Genomic DNA, 27,032 nt, shown 5'->3' with positions numbered 1-27,032 from the left:
CAATTTGTCAATATCCAGCCAATAACTTGCTGACATTTTAATTGGGATTGCATTGAAACTATAGATTAAGTTGGGAAGAACTGACATCTTGACAATTTTGAGTCTTCTGAATCACGAACATGGAATTATCCCTTCATTTTTTAATTATTGATTTTATTCATCAGAGTTTTATGATTTCTGTCAAACTTTTACATATTTTATTAGATTATTAGATTATATAGTACTAGATTTATACATAAGTATTTCACTGGAGGGTGTACTTGTGTAAATGGCGTTGTGTCTTTATTATCAAATTTCACTTATTCTTTATTGGTATATAGGAAGGAAATTGACTTTTGTGTATTAACCTATACCTTCCAACCTAGGTCTAATTGCTTATTAGCTCCAAGAAGATTTTTTTTTGTCAATTCTTTAGGATTTTCTACAAAGATGATTATGTCATCTGTGAACAAAGACAATTTTATTTCTTCCTTCTCAATCCATATACTTTTTTCCTCCTTTACTTATCCTATTGTATTAGCTAATACCTTCAGTACCGTATGCTTTGTTCATGATCTTAATTCAAAAGCTTCAAGTTTCTTAGCATTACGTATGATGTTAACAGTTGTTATTTTGCATAGTTTTTTATCAAATTGGGGAAGTGCCCTTCTATTCCTAATTTGCACAGAGGTTTTAACATTAATGAATGTTTGATATTATCAACATTTTTTTCTGCATCTCTTGATATGAGCATCATGTGATCTTTTTTTTTCTTTTTATCCCATTATAATGGATTACTTTAATTAATTTTTGAGTATTGAAGCAACGTTGCATACCTGGGATAAATCCCACTTGGTCTTGTTATGTAATTTGTTTTACACTTATATTTTAATTTTGCCAATATTTTGCTGAAATTATTTGCATCTATGTTCATGAGAGTTGGTCAGAATTTCTTTCTCTTATAATGACTTCATCTGGTTTTGATATAAGGGTACTTATGGCCTCATAGAATGAGTTAGGAAAATTTTCCTTTGCTTCCATTCTCTGAAAAAAAGATTGTAGAAAACTGGTATAATTTCTTTCTTAAATGTTTGGTAGAATTTGCCAAGTGAATTCTGGGCTTGATGCTTTGGAAGGTTATTAATTATTGACTGAATTTCTTTAATAGACATAGGCTTATTCGGAATGTTTACTTTTCCATGTGTTTTAGAAAATTGTATCTTTCAAGGAATTGGTCCATTTCAAATAGATTTATCAAATTTGTGGGTGTAGAATTGTCACAGGATTCCTTTTTTATCTTAATATCCATATGAACTATGGTGATTTGCTCCTCTTCCTTTCATTTCTAACAGTAATTTGTGTGTTGTCTCTCTCTTTTATTTTTTGTCCTCCTCCTCTTCCTCTGCCTCCTCCACCTTCTTCTTAGACTGACTAGAGACTTATAAATTTTATTAATCCTTTCAAAGAACCAATTTTTAGTTTTACTCATTTTTCTCTATTGATTTCCTGTTTTGAATTTATTTGATTTCTGCATTAATTCTTTTTTCTTTTCTTCTGCTTAATTCATATTTGTTTTTCTTTTTCTACTTTTCTTTGGTGGAAACTTAGATTATTGATTTTATATCTTTTTTAATATATGTATTCAATGCCTTACATTTCCTTTTAACTACCATTTTCACTACATCCTACAAATTTTGATAAGTTGTGTTATTTTTGTTTAAAATATTAATTTCTCTTGAGATTTCTTCATTGACCTTTTTAAACAAAGTAATTCTAATTCATCCCTTTTGTTCCTTGTCTCATTGCTGTCATTTATTTCATTTACATATAAGCATCCATAGGCTTATAAACAATCAAATTTTTGCTATTAGTTGAACAACTATTATCAGATCCTTTAAGAACAAGAAAAACAAATATTTTTTGTTTTTACTCATTATATGTTGTTTTTACTTATTCCTTCTTCAATAATCTTCCTTTCTTTAGGTTTATCTGACTTTCTTATCTATATTCTATTTCTCTCTAAGACACTAATATTTCTTGCAAGCCAAGTATAGTGGCAACAAAAGTAGTTGGATATTGTTATTTTCTTCAGTATTTTTTTCTCTTTGCTTTTCAGTTTTTGAAGTTTCTATTTGTATGTCCTCAAGTTCATAATTATTTTCTCGGCTGTGTCCAGTCTACTAATAAAGCCACCAAAGCATTCTTCATTTCTAGTATAGTTTTTTTTTTAATATTCTCTACCATTTGTTTTTTATTCTTTCCTAGGTTTTTCATCTGTCTGCTTACATTGCCATCTGTTCTTTTGTGCTGTCAACTTTATCCATCAGAGCCTTTAGCATATTATTCATGGTTGTTTTAAATCCCTGGTTTGATGATTCCAACATTCCTGTTATGTCTGGTTTATTTTTTTTAAGATTTTATTTATTTATTCATGAGAGACATAGAGAGAAAGAGAGGCAGAGATGTAGGCAGAGGGAGAAGCAAGATCCACACAGGGAGCCTGATGTGGGACTCAATCCCGGGACTCCAGGATCATGCCCAGGGCCAAAGGCAAGCACTCAACCGCTGAGCCACCCAGGAATCCCTATGTCTGGTTTAGATGCTTGCCCTGTCTCCTCCATTCCTTCTCCTTTTTTCTTTGATTTTACCTTTTTTTTTTTTTTTCCTTTTTGATAGCTGGGCATGATATATCAGGCAAAACAAACACACAAACTACTATTAATAGGCCATTAGGAGTGTGGTGAGTTGTTTAGGGAGGGAAGGCATGCTAAGGTCCCACCATAGGTTTCAATTTCTCACAGAGTTTCTCAATTTTCCTCCCTCTCTTAAATGGGTCAGGTGTCTACAGTGGCCAGGAATTGGCTATTTCCCTTTTTGTAAGTCATGATAATACCCTAACAAGTGAGGCTCCGTTTAACTAGTGTTTCTGCATACAAGGCTTGTTAAGAACAGAGTGTTCCGACATATTTCAAAAATGGATCCTTTTTCCTTCCCTCTGCCAGAAGTATGAGGGTTTTTTTCATATATATATATATATATATATATATATATATATATATATATATATATATATATAAATTGTGGTCAAGCTCCTGGAGTAATTCCCACAATAATGTGAGGACCACCTATGACTCAGTCCCTCTGGACTGTTTTAACTGTCAGAATTGTCCTTACTGAGCCTCCAAAAATTCATCAGTCACTTGGGTTTCTCTCACCCAGTGCTGGTTCCCGTGGCCACCGCCCCTTGTGGGTCTCTGCTCCAGTAAGCCATGACTCCCTGTAGTCACCTGTCTGTGTCTCTAATCATGGGGCAGCAGTTTGCTTTGTGTCATGTCTTTTCTTACAGACGCAAGAAGAGTTGTTAACTTTTCAGTATGTTCAGCTTTTTATTTGTTAGTATGGAGTGATGACTGCCAAGCTCCTTATGGGAGGAATTGGAAATCAGAAGTCTCTGTTTAGATTTTTAAGAAACTGCCAAACTTGTTTAGAGCGGCTGGACCATTTACCTTCCCACGACCATGGTATAAGTGATCCCAGTTTTCTGCATCCTCAGGGTGATTGATGGAGATAAGTTTATGGCTTAGACCTATAACGTATCAAAGCCTACTGCCTTCAGAAGATATGCTGTGGCATCATATAGAATGTAGGGACTTTCAACAGTGTGCTTGTCCCTATCCCCACCTGCTTTTGTATTATTGTCACACATTTTACTTCCATGTATGTGATAAACGCCAAACACGTTGTTTCCGTTTTTGTCTTTAAACAACTGATCATACTGAAGGAGACATGAATAATAATGTTTTTATATACCCATAAAATAACTAGTTTTAATATTCCCCATGTTTTGGTTTAGATCCAGGTTCCCATATGGTATTATTTTCTTTCTGCTTAAAGCACTATCTTTATAATTTCTTATGCCTGCCGGTGATGAATTCTTTTAGCATCTGAACGTCCCCAAAATCCTCTTTGTCTTCATTTTTGACAGATTTTGTTTTGCTGGGTAACAAAATTCTATGTTAAAAATTCATCATTCTCATCTTTTGGGAGAAGAAGGTTGTTGTTTCTTCCACTAATTAAATGATGTTGCTCTCTTGTAAGTTGCATTCATTTGAGAAGGGATCTGGTGCCTTCTTTACTCTGTTCTTCTGTGTGTAATATGCCTTCCCCTTCTGGCTGCTTTTACATTTTTTCTCTTTATAATCAGTTTAAAGCAATTTGATTCTTATATGCCTGTCTATAGTTTTCTTCTTTTTTTTTTTTCATTTTTGACTTTCGTTGTGTTTTTTGGGGATCCCTGGATATAAAATTTTTAACAAAATGGGGAAAATTTTAGTCATTATATCTGCAGACGTATTTTTCTGTTTCTTTTTTGGGACTTTAATTACATAGTATATTTTGCTATTCAAGTTTTTCCCATAGTTCACCAAATATTCTATTCATTTTTTCCCAAAATTTTATCATCTGTATCAATTCTGAGTCAGTTTCAATTAACTAAGTTTTTCCTTATTATGGGCCATGTTTCCCTGCCTCATTGCATACCCGACACGACAATTTCAGATCTAATGAAAGAAATGGTGCATTTTTTGTGTGTGCTGGGTATTTTTAGATTTATAAAAATATTCTTAGCTTCATCCTGGGGTGCAGTTTTGATCATTAGAATCAGTTTGATCCTTTTGGGTCTTGATTTTCTGCTTTGTAAGTGTGACCAGAGCAACATTTAGTCCTTTCAATTTTTTCCTAATACTCAGGCAGGATTCTTATTAGTACTCTAACTCTGGATTGGCAAATTACAGCTTGAGGGCTAGGGTCTGTTTCTGTTAATAAAGTTTATTGAAACACAACCACGCCTATTCGTTTATCTGTTTTCTCTGGCTGTTTTTCTACAACAATGGAAAAAAGGAGTAATTATAATAAAGTCCACCTGACCTACAGAGCCTGGCCTTTTAAGACAAAGTATGTCAATTGCTACCCTAAAGGATGCCTCCTGGGTTGTAAGGTTTCCACTCTATGTTTTGGAAACAGCTATTATCTGGCCTCACATTTATTCTTCCTCTGGTCCCTGATACTCAGCAGTGAATTGAATTCGGGAAGGAGCCTTCTGCAGATCTCTAGAGTTCTCTCTCTACGCAGCTCTCTACTGCATGGGATTTTGTCATGTAAACCCTCGCCACCATGCCTTCTCTGGAAGCCCATTTCTTACTATTCAACTCAGGAAGACCATGGGGCTCTGGTTGGTTTCCCCCTCCCAGCTCTGTGGCTTATAATCCTTCTCCAGGCAGAAAGTGGAGGTAATCATAGGGGTCACTTTCCATTCCTCAGGGGTCACTGTTGTTTGGTGTGTGATACTCAATATTCTGTGAGCCATTGTTTTGTGTATTTTGTCCTTTCCCCTACCCCCTAGTTGTTGCAAATGAAAGGAATAGTTCAGTTCTTGTTAGTTGATCTTACCTGGAAGTAGAAGTGCAAGAATTAATTTCTTTTTTCCCTAAGAAACGAGTGAATATGAAAGTCAGAGAATAACATTTAATAATTTGGGTAGGCAAGAGGGTGTTTGTACGCAAGTAGTCTTTACTAGTTTAATTAAATGTAAGAAAATTTGACTCTGATGCTAGCATTGATGATTTTATATAAGCAAAATTGTTTAATATATTCAATTCTAACAGAACTACCTTTAATATATATTCCAATAGGTGCATCTGGGTGGCTCAGTTGGTTAAGCATCTGGCTCTGACTCTTATTTTGGCTCAGATCATGATCTCAAGATCAGAAGACTGAGCTCAACCACGTGCTCCTCAGCACCCAGTGAGGAGTCTGCTTCTCTCTCCCTCTCCCTCTGCCCCTCCCCCTGCTGTGCATGCTCTCTCTCTAAAATAAATAAATAAAACTTTTTTTTAAAAGGAATATTCCAATATACATCACCCTAAATGCAAATAAATTTCATTTTATAAAATAAAATTCATTTTCTTTCCTTTCAATAGATGGCATATTATAAATAATTACCTTCATTCCCTTCCCCTAGAATCTCAAATCTCAATCTCAAATATTTGAGGGTTTTGTTGTTTCTACATGCTTTTTTACTATCCTCGTCCTCTCCAAAGACCATTAGGAACACTCCTGTATTTGAGTAAATTAGTTTCATTACTTCTTAGAAGAAGGGAGAAAGCACACAATGAGAAAGCGTCTCACTAAGAGACTATTAGAAAGGACTTATAGGATTTGAACTAGGCAACTTTGCAGAAGATTCAGGAGGCAGTTTACTTTAGGTTGGATACTGTCAGGAAGTGGAGGCAATTTTATGATTAAGTATTTAATATATATTACCTTGAAAGTAGGAGGAATAAATTGAGGCTAAAGATATAATTGGTAAAGAAGCAACAGTCACTCAGATTAGTCAGGATTAGGATGTTTGTGTTTTTTGTGGCTTAGACAATGAATCGATTGTCTGTGTTGAGGCATGATTATGAGCTGATTTGTATTAGTATTCATAGGCTTACATTACCATCATCTTCTTCTATCATCTGTGGTCCGAGGATATGTAATTTCTGGGTTTTAGTATTTAATTTACCTTAGTAAAATTTCTGGCTCTAATTCTTCATAAAAACCAAAGGATTAGATTTGATGGTTTCTAAAGTGTTTCCATTTCTTACATTCTATAAATGAGAAATTTGCTTTAAAGAATTCCTTTCTAAAAATGTTGAATAAAGTGAAATTATTGGGGAGTTTTAATTATTTTTTTCCTTAGATAAAGGTTTTACAGTACAGATATGTGGTCTCTGTGCTCTGTTTACTGCTTCCTGAATCTCTAGGAACGAGGGCATAAATTAAACTGTCTCTTATTTTATGCTCCCCAGCAAGGCCAATAATAATACTTTTATTTCGTTTAGTGGCTCTGAAAATAATAAAATTCATTTCATTTCCTTTTAATGAGAAAGATGGCATATTATAAATATATGGTGTATATAAAGATAAATATTCCCTTCCCCCACAGTCTTAAATCAATATATTTTATGGGGAATTTTTTTCTTTGGCATATTTTATGGCTATGTTTATAAATAAGACAGAAAATGTTCAGATTTTTAGAATTATGTTTATCACTATGATCTGTATTTTTGTCTCTCTCTTCTTTGTAACTACTTGTTGTTGATAGAGCCTCACATTTTAGCACTGAATCCTTTTAAAATATTTTACACTCAGGTAACCTAAAAGGATAGTAGGCATTGGGTTAGTTGGCCTGTTTTTGCCTTGGCTTTCCATGAAAGTTCTACTCTTTGTTGAAAGTCCTTGGATATCTCTTACCTCTTTCCCAACTGATATTTTTCTATATTATGGTGTGAAATATTTTTAACATCAACATGTCCTTATGTATGTCAGAGTCTTCTTTGCGGGATCCTCTAAATACATAGGCCAAGCTGCTAAGTCAGATTACATTTCCTTTGCCGTATGTAAATCCTCTATAAATGGCTCAATCAGTGATTAGAGCTAAATGCTACCTGTCTGTTTGGTGTGGGATCTTTTCCAAGATGACAGATGGCTCTGCTTCATCTGTTTGATCCCAGGACACTTCCTAGGAGAATCATAGCTGAGCGTTCATAGATATGGTCAGCGTTTGGCCTGTTAAGTAACCAGTGAGAATCTGCTTAGATTTATCTCTTTTCTTTTAACTTATGAAAACTATCAAAAAAGAGATAAGAAGATTCACATAAAGTTCTTTGATGAAAGAAACAGATGGGCATGTGATAACTTGCTTACAAATACACAAATATATTGGAGAACAAAACACAAAGCTGTGATTTTATTGAATGTAAATATTTTTACACTTTTCCAGGCCACTGGTTTAACTGACCTCTTTTCTTGAACATGTTAGCAGTAAAACATACAAGATCAATACAGGATGTGGTGGCTTTTATCCTTTGGAATTTATGGTCTGCTTCTTAGAAAAACCCTTCTGCATTGTTTTTAGCCTCAAGCGTATTATCAGCTCAACAGCGATCTCAGAATTATAGGGAGTCAAAGATGCATATTACAGTCTCTTGACAGAACTAACAATATATCTGGATATATAAGATGTTAAACAGAAAAAAAATGATAAAAAATAAGAATTCCCTACAAGGAAACATTCATATTCATAATATATATAAATTTTCCATGATAATTCCCATTTCATAGAAGTTTATTCTCTCCTTAAAGTAACAGATTATGTATAGAATTCAATGTCTATGCCTATGCAGTGCTTCCTATAAAAACCAGGGATAAAAATCTGAACATGTGACTAGCTTCTCCATTTTAGAGATGGTTACACACATATGCACATGCAGAAAGCCATAGTTATAGATGAACATATTTATATGGAAGTGAATTCACAGAGAAGGTGAAATTTGTAGTATGTTTTAAATGATGAAGATTAAAGGAGGAAGGAAAGAACCTAGGGTATTTGAGAAAGAAGAACTATATAGGTGAAGACACAGAGGTACGAGGGAGATTTTGTCTTGAATATGGGGGATGATGGGAAAACTAGTCTGAAAGCAAAGGTATATAGGGCAGCAAAAGAAATAAAGTTGGGTAGCTGAAACAGTGTTAAGTGTTTGGAGGGCCTTCACAAGCTGAAGTTTAATTTTATAAGATAAATATTACATTATCATTGCTATTCCATGATCCAAGTATTTTTTTTATAAGTTTCCTCATCTGCCAGAGGAAATGTGGATTATATGAATTTAGATATATAAGCTGGGAGCTGGCATAGCAGAGGATACATAAGACAAAATTTTGAATTTGGGGATTTTAGTTTATCATGACAAATTAGGCACTTTGAGTCTCCACAATCTCTTCTGTGAAAAATGGGTTATGGTAACAAAAGGACCTTCTTATGGGTATAATGTTCAAATATAAGAATACATGTTAAAATACCTTATAAAGTAATAACATTTATTCTGCATTAGTTATTTACCTTTTAATTAAAAGCACTAAAAATCTAGGCATAGATTGATAAGAGGTGACATGCAAAATAAATGCTTGGATCTGAAGAAAGTGGTGTGTGTGTGTGTGTGTGTGTGTGTGTGCATATGTTATATGATTTCTAGTTTCTTTCCAGTTCTTTCATGATTTTGCTCCGTTAGAGCTCCAAGCTACATAGTAGCTCACTGTCCCATGGCTGTTGAAACCCCTCGGTCCAAAGCCTCTCTCTTTAACTGAAGTTTGGGAGACAATAGATGTAGGACTTGGAACTGAAGGGAGAAGAGAGAAAAAAGCATCAAAACTAGCTCTTTCCTTATTTTAGAATTCCAGAAGAATAATGCTGCTATTGAAACAAAAAAACTGTTGTAGGACAGAGAAGGAATTCGTGTGGCAAAAATGAGGGAATTTAGGGCACATGGGAGGCTCAACCAGTTAAGCATCTGGCTTTGGCTCCTGTCAGTCTGATGCCAGGGTCTTGGGACGGAGCCCCGCATCAGGACCTCTGCTCAGTGGGGCATCTTCTTCTCCCTCTCCCTCTGTCCCTCCCCACTGCTTGCATGCTGTCTCTCACTCTCTCTCTCAAATAAATAAATAAAACCTAAAAAAAAAAAAAAGAAAAGAAAATGAAGGAGTTCAATTTTGAATAGGATGTGCTCCATTTGGACATACTGAGTCAGTTGTTGGTAGGCCATCTAAGTGAAGATGACCCGTGGTTCATGCCACACTTTCCTGTCAAACAGAGTGGGCGGGTCACACACAGATTTGAAGGCAGAGGAAAAAGAATAGACTGAAGACAAGAGGGATGTGAGAATGGTAAAAACAGTAACAAACAAGAAATGGAATCTTAAATTTTTTTAAAAGAGGAAGTGGCCAGTGGATTCACAGGGAACTGAGAGTTCAAGAACTTTGAGGACTGAGTATATTCATTCAAAATATATATATATTTTATTTGGCTGGAAAAAAGTCATCCTAAAAGAACAGTTTCTCTATAGGAGAGGATTTGGGATTGGAGACACACAAAAAAGTCTGAGGGAAAGCAGAATACATACCAGGAGGATGGATCAAAGAAGAGAAAAACTGGCCCAGGAACCTGAGGAAAGAGGAAAATCTGTGTTTCTGTGAGCGGAGCTTCTTAATAGAGTGCGTGTGCATGTGAGAGACAGATATTGTGAGGGGAGGGTCATAATATTTGAAGGTCTTAGGAAAAAGTAAGGCTGGATACTTGAGGGAAGAACGGGGAGAGAGAAAATAGGTAAGGGTGAGGATTTCAGGAGTTGGGTGCTGTGGTGTGAGGGATGAAGCCCAAAGCTATTGTTCTCAGCAAAGAGAGGGCCCTGTCCCCGAGAAGGAAACATGTTAGGGTCTCAGAAGCAGTTTTTCCCACTTCCCAGAGCCCCCAGAGTTTCTATAATGTCTCTGAAAATGGTGTGCACTCCCTTAGAAAAACCATATAGTTTAAATAAAATAGTAATGGGGAAAATGCCCAGGAAGCATATGGAGACTAAAAATAAATAAATTAATAACCTGTGAGATCAAGTTGATAAACAGACCTCAACATGGAAATTTTTGTTACCGAAAGGCAGTGTGATACAGCAAGGAGTGCTGAGATTTGGAAGACCTGGGCTGAATTCTGGTTTTTGCTATTTGCAGAATATTCCCAGGTTCGTTCATCTCATGGGCCCTCAACGAGATACAATATTTGTCTTTATGACCAGAGTTTTCTGAAGATCTAATAAGACAACAACGTGTGTCGAAACGCTTTATAAATGCGGAAGCTCTGTACAAATTGTTAGGATTTCTATTACCGTGATTATGGTTATCTAGATGGTGGTAGATGAAAGATTTGAGTCAAATTTGAAGACCTTGGCATTTAAAAAGTAATTAACCTGAAAGAGACAATAATAGAAATGATGATTAGAATTAGAATGAAGAGATTAGGGGGAGGTGTAAGAACCATTAGTCAGAGGCTGCTTGCTCACAGAAAATTCCCAAGTCAAGGGAAAAATTTCATTTAAATTTTGGAGAATTAAAGAAACAAAAACAAAAACAAACAAAAAAAAATTTGGAGAATTGTTAGCACATGGAGAAGATTCTAAGGAAAAATACGCAAATGATCTCTGTTCAATATCCGAATAACTTTCTAGACTGAAATAAGAGAATCGAATGAAAAGACAATGCTGGGCTATAGCATAATATACACTAAAAATATATTGTTTCAGAGACCAAACATATTGTGTAGCAGATTTCATAAGTGATCAGTCAAGAGAATAATACAATAATTCTATCTATGTCTTATTTAAATCTTTTGGTGACTGAGTCCATTAAGATGAAAATATTTCATTTTTAGTTCTAATTTTAAAAAAATCCTGTTTTCTCCAAGATTTTAGATATGTTTATGTCATCACCAATATTCTTAAATAGTTTTATTATATATTTGCTTCATACTTACTTGATAGCAGATCTACCAGGAGTTCCCATAATTGAGTTTTTCTTGCAAAATACACTTTTAATTTGTGCCAACTCAGAAATAAATGAATGAGTGACAGAGGAATATGCCTTTGCAGGTAGGAAGCATTATTGGTAATTTCCCCCAAAGGAACAGTCAACCATGCCAGAAATGGCTAAATAATTAAAAGGGAAAGATAGAGAATGCACACACCTGTTGTAAGTAATTTGCCAAGTGAGTTTTATTATCAAAAGCTGTTTTCTTGGAGTTAACAGAGGAAACTAGTTTTGAAGATAAGGTCTGGGTAAATGGTCAAGAGACCAAATATAACAGCCACAAATAGGTTCATAGGTCTGCTAGAATGATTTTTAGGTTCAAGTGACATAAAGCCTTTGTGATTCTTCCTATCCTTCTAGGAATATAGAAAAAATAATTCTTATTTACTGCTTTTTTTTCTTAGATGGACATCTCAATCAAAATAGCCATCAAATATTAAATGATTATCTACTGAGGACCTGATAGTTCACCCCAAAGGCTATAAATATAATAAGAACTGTAAAGGCTGAAGGAATTAAGGACTCCTTCAAGTGATCTCTACTCTTAAATTCTAGTAATTCATCTTTTGTTTTACTAATAGGCTTTGATAATGATGATAATTCAAAAATATAAAAAAGCTCATTTTTTATTTACTTGCTTTATTTTTCTTAGTGATATATATTACATATTTATATATAAAATATAGATTGCACATAATATAGACACATAAGGTGTGTATATATGGCATATGTGACATAGTAATATTATTTAGACATATTTTCAAATGTTGTAACATAAGTACATATTTATGTACACATATATAATAGGCACATATATAATTCTAAATAATATTACTAGCTCTAAAAAGTATACATAGTATTTCTTAAAAAATAAAGCAGTACAGATGACTGGAGTTGCTAAATGCTTTATTGTAGTTGTAGTGGTAGTTATTAATTTGCACTAAAATCTCTGATTTTTAGGAATTAGAAATAGAGCTCCAGCATAAAATGAAGGGCCAAATAGGGGTTTTTCATTCTACTTGCTGGGTCATCCACTCAAACTCTGCTTCTTCTCCTACCTTCAACTATTATCAACTGTAACCATGAGATTCAACATTTTTTTTTTTCTTTTCTTCCATTGCCCTCCACAAAATCAGATGGAGGCAGAAAGGGGAAAGTGCAAGTGCCCTCGTTTTTAGTTTATAACATACAGTAATGGCCTTCTCCCCCATTATGTACACACACACACACCCCAAAAATCACAAAGGCACATTATATAATAGTCTCAGAAGGAAATGAAACAAACTCTCAGAAATGTGATAAAACGTGAACTTTTGTAGTACATGAGAAAAGACTAAGTAAAATTTAAAGCCTAGTGTAATTTCTTTGTTCTTCTGCAGGATCAAAACTGGATCTTATAGTTGTATTTAGATAGAAAGGGGAAAAAATGAAGATGAGCCCTGAATAATTTACCATGGCAGATTGCGTGCTGCTCCTCCCCCAGCCATTTGACTAACTCCGTAGCCCACCTACACCTAATTACCAACAGGCCAGGCCCTTGTAATAACCCTCTCCCCCTCCTACACCTCTTCTGAGTAGAAAATGTGGGAATAATTTTCACTTGTGGCATCACCAGTTTGAGAGTTAGTTTCTTGGACAGGTTTACTCATATTTGTATCTCTGTGATATAGCGTGGTACTTGGCCTTCTTGTTCTGAATTAATGATTTTTCTCCCAACCGATTCAAAATGTACCTATAAAAACAAGGTAGGTCTCAGTTTTTTTAAATGACACAATTACAGATAAAATTCAACTTGAAAATTTTATGATTATACTTCATTATGAGTTGACACTAGGAGGTTTTAATTTTTTTTTAAAAAAAAGCAAAGCTAACTAAGTCATGACAAATGAACTAATAAACTAAAACAGCACCCTTTAGCCTAATAGTCTTCCGTTATATAGTTTCACTTAATAATACAATCTGCTATTGATCAAACACAGACTTAGTGTCTGGTTAATTTCATGCAAAATGTAACATATGCATACATTCCATCAACGGGCATATGTAATATTTTAATATTTGATATCTAAGATTAATATTAATTTTATTAAATATTAAAATGATCACATATTAATTTCAATAATTTATATTTGATTTTAATCATTATTATAAACAATCTAGTTGAAAAGCAAATATCTATTTTGCATAATATTTCTTAAAGGATATTTTAGGTTAATGAATATTAAAAATGACTGATAAGACAATTTGAGGCTTAAAAGCCTTTAGGTTGTTTAGTGTATCTCTTCTAATTCATTTCAGAAAAGAAAAAGAAGGATACCAGGTCTGTCTTCTGAAAAGAATCATTATTCCAACAGATTAAAACACAGTTCTTCACCTGAAATTCTAATTTTTCACTTTATGCAAAACCAGCTATTAAATCTCTCCAACCTATTTTGGAAAAGTAAGATCATATTAAACATTATTGAGTTTAATTGCCCCTGCCCACTGCACACAGAAAGCTAGAGGATTTAATTAGCACTACTACTCTTGGTTGCAAAACAAGGGAAACTAATATTTATCGCATATGTGTTCTTTACCAAGTGCTCACACCTATTTTTCAGCTCAAAATGAATTTTCTAAGTACATATTATTTTACGCATAAAGAGAAACCTCTGAGATTTAGAAACAGTGTATGATTTGCCTAATATCACAAAGCTATCAAATAGCAAACTTATTATCAAATCTACTCGGGCCTGGCTATAAAGCCAGACTCCTTACATAACGTACTACCTCATTCCTAACGTCGTTAATCATGTACAATCTTAAAATCTTACTTAACTTTTTTGTACATGTTGACCTCTCCAGTGGGCTGTTAAGATCTTCAGTGATTTGCAGCCTGGGATTCCAAAGGAATGAACTTTGAAATATTGGGTGTGAACTTTACTTCTGTCAGTTACTAGCAAGTAGGAAACTTCTATGAATCTCTCTACTGATACACAAGATGGGATTATGATATTACCCTGATACATTTCCATTAGCAAATATGAGTATTTAACTTCATATTTAACAGATCTTTGCTGCCAGTGAAGACCAATTCCTTTCCCACTTCTTACACATATTTTATTCCGTTTTACTTTATTTTATTTTTATATCTCACTGCGTCTTTCATGCGCTGAGAATCTGTAAAGATAAACCAAAATTATTAAACATATGTTATGTCATCGATACTTCTGTGAACATTATCTCTTATTAACATCTTATCACAATCCTCTGAGATGTTAACCTGCCCAGAGTTTATCCTCCTTCTCTTCTAAAGCTCTGTATTTCCAGGGGACATTTGATCTTTCCCACAATCTCATAGCTTTAAATATATTTCTGGATACTTTCTCTGATTTTAGGACTGCATGTATTCAGCTACATATTTGAAAATGCCATTTGAATGGCTAATCGATATATCAAAAATACATCTGACGTAGAACTCTTCGTTCCTGGGTCTGTAACCTAATCCTACCCAGCCTCTGCCAACTTCCATCCAACTACTTGTTCAGGCAAAAACCTAGAAGTCATCATGATTCCTTCCTATTACTCATGATCTCACACATCCTACCAAACAGCAATATTTGCCTACTAGCAAAATTTATACTTCAATTCCTCTACTATTATTACCAGAATTGACCATCTTGGATCTATATGACTTTAATAACTTTCTAGCAAGTCTGTTCCTTCTAATTGCACATTTATCACCTTTTGACTCTATGTAAGAGCCAGAAGGATCTTTGGAAGATGGAAAGTACGTGATCTCTGATGGCTTCCCTTTGCAAGAAGAAAAATCCAGACTCTTATCCTGCCCTATCAATCTCTGGTTGACATGATTTCTACCCAGTTTTCCCCCTTGTTATATTTTAGCCACACTGTTTTTCAGGGAGTTTCTTGAATAACTAAGCTCATTTCTGTCTTCAAAACGTAACATTTGCTACTATTTTTAACTTGAACACTTCCAGCAATTCTTTCCAACTCTTTATAGAACAAGGTTTCTTCTTACATTGCAGGTCTCAAACCCATGTTTTCTCTTTAGTGAGTTCTTTTTCCATTATGCCATCAAATGTGTAGTTTATGTGAGACCATTTATCTCATTCATAACACTAATTCCTGCCCAACAATCACATGTATCAAATGTGATTGTTATCAAAGACTACTGGGTTATCCATTTTCACTTGTACATATTATTTGAATATAAAGTTTATGAGGGCAAAGATCTTTTATGTCTTTTTTTTTTTTAACCTCAGCATTGCCTTTTAGTTTTCTGGAGAGATGACTAGAGAGGCAGGGGCAATAGCGCCAGGGAATGTGTGGAGTCCAGAGTGCATGAAATGGGAAGTACAAGGATGGGATGAGATGATAAGTAGATGAGTTGGAAGGCACCCGAGATTCTTTTTTCTATTGATTTCTACACTCTAATGGAAATGATATGATGTGTATGTAATTGTCTAGCACATGGTATTTAGTAAATGTCAGTTGCCTTTTCTAGCAGTGTTCTCCACAGGCAATACCTAGATACCAACATCCTTACTCATTTAGGGAATGAAACTCATCTAGAAAAATAGGGAACAAAAAGTAAAGTACAGTTTGGGTAGTGCAGTTGGCTAGCTGGCTCCGTGCAAGGCCTCACTGTGTCCCTACCCTCCGCAGTCCAATTTGCCAGGGTGAGGTCAAGAGTAGAGTTTTCCAAGAGACTTTCCTGAGGTCTAGCCAGCTTGGTTCTGTGTGAAGGGCTCTGGGCTGCAATTCGATAGTGCACAGTCTTCTCTCTTGGGCAATGGTAACTGTAGGGAGAGAAACAGCCACTCATGCCACTTTCACAGGCTGTCTTCAGGATCTCATCAGCCTTGCTCTGCTCAATATCTTGGAAATCCACATAATTCATAGCTAGGACTTAGTCCCCTTCCTGAAGTTTTCTTGATGTGCATCTGATTCAGGAATCACGTTGGAGATATAGATGCCCCATTGGGAGGCCTTTCCTCCTCAGATATTAAATCTCAACTGAGCTTCAGGGGGCTTCTTCAGTGTGAGAATTTAGGGCAAAAACTGAGTCAACTCATTTTTGTAGTCTGGGTAATTCACCTGGTCACGAGGAGAAATCTATGGTGGGGGATTCTCATAGGTAGGGCAGGAAAACCTCCAGTTAGTCAACATAAGGAATCCAGTGGTCCATCTCTAATAAGTCCCCTCAGGCAAATCAGGCTCCATTCGCTGACAATTCAGTTTAGAAACTGGAAGTGGATACTCAGATGGGTCTGGAAGTGTGAGGTCAGGGTATGGTGCTCCAGCTGTCTTCTTCCTGATACACCAAGATCTTTTATGTCTTATTTACCGCCATGTTGCCAACTGCCTAGGATTGCCTGATATATAGTCATGCTCAATGACTATTTATTGAATAAATGAATGTATGGATAAAGAGATGTTATATTTGTTCATGATTGATGAAAAAAGGCTGAGGAAGTATAAAAATTCTAAACAGCAAAATTAGGAATAAACAAGTCAGTTGATAAAAGTAGGTGCCTACAAACTGTGTGGCATACATTTATCAATGACTAACACAAAAGCATCGATTTGTAAAATACACATTCAGGAATTCTTTAGAGTGATTTTTCTTTTTCCCAATTATCAAGACATGTTTAAAGACTAGTGGCTTCAACTTACATTGAAAGGTGTGAACTAGCTAGAATTCCATATGTTTCTACTCAAGCAAGCATGAAATTAACTGAGATGCATTATGTCCTCCCACAAAATGTCAGTATGAAATTCAAATCCATCATCGATTGGGGCTAAACTGTTCTTTACAGTTGTTGTATTGTGGTACTAATTGAAGATATGACCCAATCAAACACCATCACAATAATTATCATAGCACATTTCCCTAATATATTCTTGTTGCTGCAACTGGAAGAGGTACAGCCAGGATCGTTCTATTACTTAGCTTCAAGGGTATCCTGCGTTCTCTCCTCCATGGGGTATCTAATGGGACAGCTCTGGCAATGATTATGGTAGAGTCCCATCTTTGCCAAAATACATTAAATAGTTTGTTGTATCCCTTCCCCCCACCAAGATTTCTTCCCAGCCATCACATGTGTCAACTGTGGTTGTTATCAACTGGCATAATTAATTTTCTTATCCTATTTCATGTAGGGAGAGCATAGGAAAGAGAAACGTGTCATGATCGATGTAGAAGCATAACGTTAAGATTCCAAAACTGAGGAAGATTTTTGAGGTTTTGAAGTTGAAGCTTTTTATTCCTCTGAAGAAAAACCTTCAAATGACAGAAAAAGGTGACATGGAAGTTGGCTGGATGTCGAAAGATGACTTTCATTTGGTCTGATTATTCAACAACTATTATAGTCCTTTGGGAAATTCCCAAAAGACAGCTGTGCAGTGTGACATAAATTCTGATCAAACCAGGGAGAAGAAAGGAGAGAGATGACATATCCTCTGATATTAATTCTTTGAGTTTTGCCTCACTTTGCTGTCCTTAATGAGGTCCATCCCTTTCTCTCGGTACTCCAAAGACAATAGTTTGTTCCTTTCTATACTATAATTTATCCTATTTGTATTGTGGTACCATCAATTGTAGACATTTTCCATCTCACACGAGCTTATAACCTCGTTAAGGGAAGGATCTGAGGTTTACTTTTCTTTCTTAGGGATACTAATAATAGATCATAGCACTTGGGTTTCAAAGTTTGTTAAGCAGTAGCTAAAATTGCTCTAAGTGTTCATGAGACTTTTGTTAAGTAATTTACAAAAATTATCTGCTGGCAGAAAAAACGAGAGGACAGAAGGAGATGAATAAGGAAGAAATAACTCCTAATTAGAGTTTTTTTTTTTTTTAAGCTAAGAAGGCTTTGATCTAAGGAGTTTAGCTAAGAGCCAAGTTTTCCTCATATTTTCAAACCTTTATTTTAAGTCCACTGGAAGAAGGAATGCCAAGTATCAAGATACCAACTAAAGCTTTCATCGACAAGGTGACAGCTTGCTCCTAATGTTTAGGCAATTAAAAGATCTTTCTGGGAGGCACTGCTTTGCCAACATGAAAGTCTTCTGCCTGGGTGACTCTGCCACACAATCCAATCCCTACATGTGTCCCATTGATCTCTTAAGAGAGCAACAGTTAATTCCAGGTGTCTTTTTGGGCAAAGCATATTCCTGGCTCACTTGTGAAATCTCATGTTTTCTAACAAGTCTCCTTGCTCTCCACCTTCAAAGAAAGTGCATTTATCTCATAATGACGCGGTATGCTATAAAACTAAGTTTCCTGTAGCAAATATCTGCTGTAACTCTCCAGTGTCTCCCAGGGCTTACCTGTGTATCCCTGGACAAGTCTTTCTAGCCTCAATTTGCTCTTTTAAATGTGAATAATAATTTTGTTGTTTATCTCCTTTCTGGGATAGTAGCGAGGGGAGAGGAGGAGTGAAATAAAGTACTGCAAAAATCAGAAATATAGAAGTAAGGCCCTAGGAGAAAGTAGTGTCAGACAGCTAGGCCCCTTAGGGCTACTGCATTTTACTGCCAAATCCTCAATATTATAGCATGTGCACAGCCAGCATCTTTGCCTAAATTATTTGGAAGGAACACAAGAATAAAGCATATTGGAGGGAATATAAGAAAATAAAGTAAGCCTCCCCGCAAAAGAAATCAGAGCAATCACAATATTTTACCCTTCTCAAGATGAGGAGAAAGCCAGAATTTTACATTTCTTTAATTGGGGCTATAACAAGTACAAAAGGAAGTAGGAAACAATTAGGCAAATACAAAAAGAAGAAATTCCTAAGTTCACTCTAGTATTATACTATTACCTTCTATTTTCCTGTCATTTTTATGATACGTGGTTATTACCAAAGGTAATTATTTGGCAAAGAGCAAAGGAAAAAAATATAAAGTAGTTTTGATGACAAAAATGTAGACTTCTACTGTGTATACTTTCTCCAGTGTTTTCTATTGGTTATCTGAGAAATCCCTTCTATCGTTCCTTGTTCAACCTGAACCCAAATAAAATGATGTATTTATGAATAATATTTTTTAAATAATAAGATTTTCAAGGAATTTGAAGCTGTTGTAATATAGCACAAAGAATTTTTACATGAAGGATCATTAAAGACTGATACTGGCTTAGTAACTGGGAAATGGCCTAAACCATGCAATTTACCTCATATTTACTTGTTCCTCTGGTTAGATTTACTAGGTAGACAGGTAGGAGAGCAACAAATGTGGAATTAGGAAGTATACTTCTGAATTTTCAACTCCTAAGATCTACATTATTTTAACATGAAAAGATTTGATTTTCACCTTCAAAAGCTTACTTCATTTCACACTGTTTGTGATGATTTTGATTTTAGGAAAGATTAATTACAAAAAATGAAAATTGCTCACCTAGATTTAATGGAATTTCTTGAAGGGATATTACTTGTCTTCTACTGATGAGTTATAGGCAAATTACATGTTCACAAGGCAATCTCTTCCAGTTTATCAGTGCAAGTATCTGTAAGACTTCAAAGGAAATAGACTTCCAGGGGCACCTGGGTGGCTCAGTTGGTTAAGCATCTGCCATCAGCTCAGGTCATGATCCCAGGGTCTTGGGATCAAGCCCCATGTCTGGCTCCCTGCTCAGCGAGGAGTCTGCTTCTCCCTCTCCCTCTGCCCCTGCTCTTGTTCATACTTCTCTCTCAAACAAACAAACAAACAAACAAACAAATAAAAATTTTTTTAAAAATAGACCCCCAGGGTGCCTGGGTGGCTCAGAAAATTAACCATCTGCCTTGGTTCAGGTCATCGTCTCAGGGTCCTGGGATTGAGCCCCTTGTCAGGCTCTCTGCTCAGCAGGGAGTCTGCTGTTCCCTCTGTTCTCTCTTTCTCTCTCTTTCAAATCAATAAATAAAATCTTTTTAAAAAATAGGATCCCAAATAAAAAAAATAAATCTATCCAACTAAAAATCAAAAGTTTCTTAGGAAATTTTTGTAACCAATAGAAAAAAAAAATCTATAGTAAAGATACTTAGAAAGGATGTTTTAAATGATGACTTTGCCATGTCTATAATGGTAAATTCAAGTTAAAACTTGAATTAGGATGGTTCAGCCATCCCAAGCATATTTTCAGGAGGCAAATAAATTACTATACTTTGCTCTCCTTGGCTATGGTACTATATTCTGAGACTTTATAACTCCTGTACTCCAGGTCCTGGCTAAATGATCTGTTTTCTGTGTTCTCAAAAATCAAAATTCTGCTTAGCCTAAGAGTTAGAAGTGGATACTTTGCATCTTATTATCTTTTGCATTTCAATTTATCTCTTTAAAAGAAAAGACCGTGTTTTTGTGGTACTAGGCTATATCAAAAGTAGTGACTTACCACCTCAGAGTGTAGTGAGAGCCAACTCAAAAAGGAGGTGGTTTGACAGAAGAAAAGATACTTTCACATGAAATTTTAAGCACTCTCTGGTTTAGAAGGATGTTAATGGATAAAAAGATTTAAAAACAAACACACAAAAAAAACTCCGAAGTTAAGTCAGAAAGAAAGAGACCATCTTTGAGTTAACAGAAAATATAATTTTTTTGAAAGATTTTATTTATTTATTCATGAGAGACACAGAGAGAGAGGCAGAGACACAGGCAGAGGGAGAAGCAGGCTCCCTGTGGGGATCCTGATGCAGAACTCAATCCCAGGACCCCGGGATCATGACCTTAGCCAAAGGCAGATACTCAACCACTGAGCCACCCAGGTGCCCCCAGAAAATAGAATATTAGTTTCAGTTATTGCATAGTATTAAAATGGTAAATATATATTTCCATGTACTTACCTTTACTGGGAAATAGGGTAGTATAACAAGTGTGGCATAATGAAGTTAACTCTTATTGGTTTGTTATTGTATGTCTCATTCTTCATTCATTTAGCAATTATTGTTTACTGTAAGAGTCGTGATAATTAATATGTATTTTGTGCTCATTATGTTCCAAGCATTGTCCTAAGCCATATTTTTTTCTTAAATGAATTGACTCATTCTGTTCTCTTAACAGAACAGAATGCTCATTATGTTCCAAACATTGTCCTAAGCCATTTTTTTTTTTTTTTCGTAAATGAATTGACTCATTCTGTCCTCTTAACAATTTGGAGTTTTATATGTTTTTAATGCTGGTTTTTTTCAGGTAAGGAAATTGAGGCAGAAGGAAGTAATTCGTTTCAGATCACGCATATGGTTAATGTGGAGCCGAAATTCTAATCTAAGCAGTCTGGCTTCAAAGTCCACAGTATCTTTTGTCCCAGAAATAGTGATAGATGATGATATACTGGCTCTACTTTCAAAGAGCCTAAGCTCTAGAAAGGGGGAGGGGGGCTTGCAAATGTGTGATACCCAGTAGAAAGTCTCAAGGTAGACAGAAGAGGAGACATCAAGGAGATGTCAGAGACAATGATGCCTTCCAGGGCAACATTCTCCCCAAGGATAGAGAGGGGAAAGTCAGCAGATACAGGTATGTAAACAACTAAGCCACAGAAAGTGTTAAGTATTATGTCAGGTGACTGGGGGCACGTCAGACAAAGGGAAAAGCTGAGAAACTGAGCACTGAGAAGAAGTTAGGAAGTCTGATGGGGCGTGAGATGGCCAGGCACATCTGAGTGTAGCAGGAACTTCAATCTACGGGAGCACAGAATGTGGGGTAGATATCTACCTACGTCAAAGCGAAACCTCAACCTCAGGCAAAGATGATCACTAAGAGAAAGGAATGGATGGAACGCTATTTGAGTTTCCTCAACAAAACCTCTGCCGATCATAAACCCTTTCTATCATAGGAGGGAAGAGGTTCGTTAAAACATGAGTTCTCGGTAACAGACACTATCATGGAGTTGCACCCTGTAATGCATACTTTATTCGATCACTTATTTATTCAGTCATTATGCTCAATATCTTTGTCATTTAGATCTTTATGAGTTTAAGTGAAGGTCAGTGTGCTAGAAGCTTAAGGGACGCAAAGGTGAAGGATAGATGGGATCTGTCCTGTAGACCCTCAAAGCCTTGCTGGTGGAACTATGGCACACTGGCTAGTACCCATGTTTGATTAGGTGGTGCCCATGCAGAACTGGTTATGTATTTTGAATATTATTCCTGTTTGTAGGTAAGTTGGCTTATACTGAACCACAGTCATTATTCAAAAGCAAACAATAGAAACTTACACCTAAGTTTTATTAGAAAGAAAATACTCAAAACTCACTGCTTTTTAAAAATATATTTTACTATTCTCTATGCTCCTGAAGTTATTATCAATCATATCTGTGTCATGGAAATACTATTCACTGATGTGCTACTTACTATGCACTTCTTTCCAAATTTGCACTCAGTGATGAGTTCGCTATATGTCAAAAAATATTTGGACTATTTGTGTCGTGGAAATAACAAAATCTATAGATTAGGCTTCTATTTCCTGCCAGAAATTTGGTTGTTAAATCTTCACCAGCACGTGACTACTCATTCATAAAAGAACAATACAAGGAACATCATGGTGTGTTGTTACCTCCTCCACTTGGGGTGGATCAGTCCCTCAACCCATCCTCAGAGATTGGAAGCTCAGGCTCCCCACCCATTTCCCAGTAACATCAGCAAGTCTAGATTAACCTCTAACACTCATCCCACCCTGGTCCCACCTCTTCTAAGGAAATTTATCTTCTAGTCATTCCAAGATACTGTCTTTTCTACTTTTCTAAGGGAAAAATTAGCTTAGTGAATCCCAGGAAGCTTTATGGTCTTTTTTCTTCTTGGAAGAAGAACACAAACTAATCTCTGTAAGGGAAATTATTTTATATGGAGAAAATATGAAAGATAGAAATTTATACGTTTCCACCTTCAAACCACCATTCACTTGTTTCTTTGTTACACTAATGTATTATCTGTCACTGCTTAAAGAAATCTCTCTCCTTGGATGGACCAATTTTAAGGTGAACCTGATCACCACCTCCTGCTGTTTACAATTTTAATAAGGCAAAAGCAATGGGATGTCACTCTCATAATTATATTGTGTTATGTAAAACTTCATCTTGCACGCTCGCTTGTTTCAGTCAGCCTGCCTCCTTTCTTCTCTCTCTCTCAACTTGTGCATTTGGAAGAGACAAAGTACTGAATGCTACCAACAGCTGCCTAAATGGGGAAGCATCTGCTTTCCTCGTCCAGTCTCCAGGTGAGAACTCAACTCTGGCTGACACAGTTATTTGCATCTGCTGAGACCCCAAGCAGAGGATCCAGCTAAGCTATGTCTAGGTTTCTGACCTGTGAGATAATATATAAATATTACATTTACCCACTAGGTTTGTAGTAATTTATTATGCAGCATAGAAAACTAATATAATCACCTTGAAAATAATTGTCCATGGGGCGTCTGAGTGGCTCCATTGATTAAGTGCCCAACTCTTGGTTTCAGCTGAAGCTATGATCTCATGGGTCATGAGATCGAGCCCTCCATCAATCTCTGTGCTCAGTAGGAAGTCAGCTTGAAAGATTCCTATCCCTCCCCCTGCTCATACATGCTCTCTCTACAATAAAAACTTTAAAAAATCAAAAATTAAAAATAAATAATTGTCAAACACTTCGATGTGACATGCATCCCCCCAAATGGTTGACCCAACATTCCTTTCTAGCTTCCCTGGTTGGTCAGCTGATCGAAGCATCTATAAAAAGCCTCATGCACATTTATACTTCTATTCCTTTGCTCATATTCTTCCTTCTGCTTAGAATAATCTTCCCATTTTTTTTTAAACAGAGAAAGCAACCATTTATCCTTGGAAGCCAAATATAATAACCACCTCTTGTGCTCTCGATAAAAGCACTCTCACTCAATGCCCCCTCAAGGTCAAACTTGATTGATTCATCTTTTGTTTGTGCATAAATTTCATCCTTACCTCTTATAGGGTTTATCGTGTTGTGTCAGGGTCAATTTTTGGTGTTTTTTTCCTGTCATCTTGTACATTCCCTGAGAGTGAGTAGTGTATAGTGTTTATCTTTACATCCCCAGGACCTGGGATACTGCTTGAACATATAGCTGGCATCCCATCAATGTGCATTAGATTGAATCAAACTGAATGTATACTCCCAAAGGTAGAAAATGTCAATGTTTGGCACATTGTAGGCACAACCAATTTTTAAATGAGTAGTCCGTGTATAATTGCTTACATGTTTAAACAATGTTACCTAAGCTAGAAAAGAATCACTGGGGACAGTAGGCTGCTTTAATGATATAGGGGCAATTCAGGCTACAGGAATTACCTAATGGATTTTGCTGATGACATTAGGGGCTGGCAATTCCATTTCATAATTATATGATGCTTGGAGGAGAAGAGTTGAATAAATACATAGAATAAATACATCACATTAGGTTGCAGAAGAAAATGAACCAACGAAGAATCTGAGACAGAAATGTATGTAATTATGTTTTTTTCAAAGAAGGCAATATATTGAGAGTCAAATCAAGGAAAGGAAAGTCTAACTTCCAAGGATTCAATAAAATGTGGTGTTCTGCAATGGACGAGCTACCAAAATACTTTCACGTTAAAGGTGGATAACCCTTAGAATGACTTGGCAAATATAATACTGTAATATAAATCCATTGCAGAAAGTGAAAGTGGAATCTAGGAAAGAGGATGTAATCCTAACAGTATATTAAGATGCTAGACATCATACTCAAGACCATGTAAAAGACTAAAGTCTAATATATTTTAACCAGGGATGCTCATCTTTCCAAGGCTTAAGAAGCTTTTCATTGAAAGTAAAAGGGAAAAATGATGTCATCAATGTACTGCGTGACTACCTGGGCCAATCTTAAGTCAAGACTTGTAAATAATTTGTAGCAAAAGATGAAGTATGTCTAGAACCTCCCAGAATACTGCTCTTCTTCATCCTCTAAATTTTCATCCATTTCCCCAGAATTACTGATAAAAGTCCAGTAGCTCCAGTTAAGATCAATATAGCCTTGGATGAAGTGGAGAACTCTAACATGCGTGCTGCTTTTGTCAGAGAGGATTGTGTCTCTGGCTTCGATCCTGGGATGAAGATGAAGACTCCTACCTATTTTGAAGCCTCTGCTTAAATATGCACTTCTGAATCCTATAACCTGCTGGACATTTCATCCTGGGCAAGTTTTAAAAGTCTCTAATTTAATATTTCCATATGAAGAAGAATGATGGCTTCTTGTATTGTGGCTATTAGTGGACACCTGATAGTTTGAGTATAAAATAAGCGTAACACAGCCTGATATGTAGTATGTGCTTCAGATATATCCCGTTCTTTCTCCTTTCCTTTCATGTTAGATTCTTAAGGCAACTGCATGGAGATTGGGGTTTGCTATCAAAACTCAGTTTTATAAAGATCTTGGCCTCACGTGTTCAGGATGCCCCTACTTCCATGTTCTCCATTTTGGGGCTGAGCTCCTTTTCTTCCATTTCTGTTTACATATATCTTTTGGGACTGATTGAGGGAGTCCTTAGAAAATTATCTTGTTTTGTTGAATGCTCTTTCTGAGTTTTTTGAGGGTGCTAGTAAAAATTTAAACTGAATTGCAATACTGTCCATTTTAACTGGCAGCCAAGTTCAAACAAACTATCTAGGTTCTATTTTTCTTTTTAGGTCTGTGTCTCTCTATGAAACTTGTGATGTTTTGTAGAAAGCAGACTGGATCAGGAACAACAAAGGATCTCCAAATGTTGCATAATTGGCCCCTCGGAATGTAATTCTCATTTGAATTAGTGACCCACAAATGATAATTTTGTGTGTATCAGGAACTCTTTATCATCAAACACAAAATAGTACTGAAAGTGTAGATTCTTCTGTTGTTTTTGTTTTGTTTGTTTTACCCTACCAGGAGCAGAAGATGCAAAAGATAACTGTTGGTTTAATTCTATTTCTTATTTTATAAAAGTCCATAGAGAATGTTAAGTTGAATTTTTTTAATGTAAAATAATTTTTTATTTTATCTTAAATAGTTATTTTTGGAATAGGACAATAATTATGCCAGGCCTAGTTCTTTTTTATTCTCGCTCAAGACAGTCAAATTGTAAGAACTCACTCATCCAGCTATCACTGAGTTGCTTTACTTAAGATATAGAATTCTTAACACTTACGAAATTCAATTAGTTCACCTATGCTATTATGTTTAATCAGCTTTGATTTTATTAACAATTTTAATGATATTTTAAATGACTTCTAAGTTTAAAATTAATGATAAATTAATGACAATTAAGTATTCTCATGAGTGAGGTTTCTGACACATTCCAGAGTAGAAAAGGAGCATGATGTTCATCTCACTTGACTTTGCAGCATGCAAAATATAGGAGGAATACTCAATTTAAATTAAGAATACTCTGTTGTCCTGCATTTGACATTACTTTCTGTGTGATTTTGGTCATGACATTTAAATTTTGTAAAAACTGCCATCTAATTTTAGTCTTGTCTACATTACATGATTTCTGTATCAAAATATGGTATTTATAAGCACACTTTAAGTCACAGTATGTATGAAATTTAAATGATTATTTTGTGATTGTTTCTAATGATAGATTCAAATTACATTTGCTATGATGTATTTTAATGGTCCAG

The 27,032-nt window shown here is 35.6% G+C and overlaps 1 pseudogene; it reads right to left on the bottom strand.

Moving 5' to 3' along the window:
• Nucleotides 1-3,565: 3,565 nt before the first annotated feature.
• Nucleotides 3,566-16,624, bottom strand: LOC140622362 (PDZ domain-containing protein 11 pseudogene; annotated as a pseudogene).
• Nucleotides 16,625-27,032: the final 10,408 nt, after the last annotated feature.

Source organism: Canis lupus, chromosome 31, assembly GCF_048164855.1.
Source record: "Canis lupus baileyi chromosome 31, mCanLup2.hap1, whole genome shotgun sequence".
In the NCBI taxonomy this organism is placed as follows: Eukaryota; Metazoa; Chordata; class Mammalia; order Carnivora; family Canidae; genus Canis; species Canis lupus.
Note: the sequence above shows the minus strand (reverse complement) of the source record. Positions and strands in the feature narration are given on the sequence as shown.